Genomic DNA, 1,255 nt, shown 5'->3' with positions numbered 1-1,255 from the left:
GCAGAACCAGCTCATGCTCTTCGAGATTACGCTGCTTCATCGTAAGATGAGCCGCATTCGAGTATTGCTCCACCCGCAATCGAAGCAAACAGCTTCGAACTTAAACCTTCGCTGTTACAAGCAGTGCAACAGAATCAATTCTCTGGAAATCCTACCGAGGATCCAAACCTTCATTTATCCGTATTTGTCCAATACACTGATACTGTTAAAGCTAATGGTGTCACTTCAGAGGCAATTCGACTTCGTCTCTTTCCTTTCTCGTTAAGAGATAAAGCTAGAAGATGGCTTCAGTCTCTTCCTTCCAACTCAGTCACCACATGGAATGAGTTGAAGAAAGTCTTTCTTGCCCGATATTTTCCTCCAAGCAAAACAGCTATGCTGAGAGCCCAGATAAATGGATTTAAACAGAAAGATAACGAGTCTCTTTTCGAAGCATGGGAAATATACAAAGACATGATGAGACTTTGTCCACACCATGGTTTAGAGGACTGGTTAGTAATTCATACCTTCTATAATGGTCTCTTATACAACACAAGGTTAACAATAGACGCCGCCGCAGGTGGCGCGCTTATGGATAAACCTTACACCGATGCTTATCAACTTTCGAGAGCATGGCCCAAAACCATTATCAGTGGGGAAGCGACCGAACAATGGTAGAGAAACCTCAAACGAAAAGTAGCATGTACGAGATAAGTAGCCTTGATCATGTTAATGCAAAAGTGGATGCTCTTGCCCAGAAAATTGAAAGTTTAAATGTATCACCTCCAGCCACCGTGGTTGCCGTAACTCAAAATTGTGAAGTATGTGGAATCCAAGGTCACACTCCTACAGATTGTCAACTCCTAACAGGAATCCAAGCAGAGTAAGTGAACTATGCTCAAGGAAATCCCTACTCGCATACCTATAACTCAAACTGGAAGAATCATCCTAATTTTTCATACAAGAGTAATAATGCTTTATACGCACCAGGTCAATCTCCCAGTCAAGCCCCAGTTATACCTCCTGGATATCAAAAGCCGACCCCATCTACACCTAACAATAATGTTCCTAGGAAATCCAACTTGGAAATCATGATGGAGAACTTCATAGCTTCTCAACAGCAAACCAATAAAGAGTTCTTAAACCAGAATGTACACACTAACGAACAGATTAAACAATTAGCAAGTAAAGTAGATGCCTTGGCTACCCAAAACAAAATGTTGGAAACACAAATCTCACAAGTAGCTCAACAACAAGCGCCTACTGTTGCCCCAAC

The 1,255-nt window shown here is 41.9% G+C and overlaps 1 non-coding gene across 1 annotated transcript; it reads right to left on the bottom strand.

Moving 5' to 3' along the window:
* Positions 1-375: 375 nt before the first annotated feature.
* On the bottom strand, positions 376-482 carry LOC127133026 (small nucleolar RNA R71). Its single transcript, XR_007807025.1, has one exon. It is a non-coding gene; the product is annotated as a small nucleolar RNA R71 (small nucleolar RNA).
* Between the last annotated feature and the right edge of the window lie 773 nt (positions 483-1,255).

The sequence above is a fragment of the Lathyrus oleraceus genome, chromosome 3, assembly GCF_024323335.1.
Source record: "Lathyrus oleraceus cultivar Zhongwan6 chromosome 3, CAAS_Psat_ZW6_1.0, whole genome shotgun sequence".
Taxonomy (NCBI): domain Eukaryota; kingdom Viridiplantae; phylum Streptophyta; class Magnoliopsida; order Fabales; family Fabaceae; genus Lathyrus; species Lathyrus oleraceus.
This window is presented reverse-complemented; position numbering and strand designations above follow the sequence as displayed.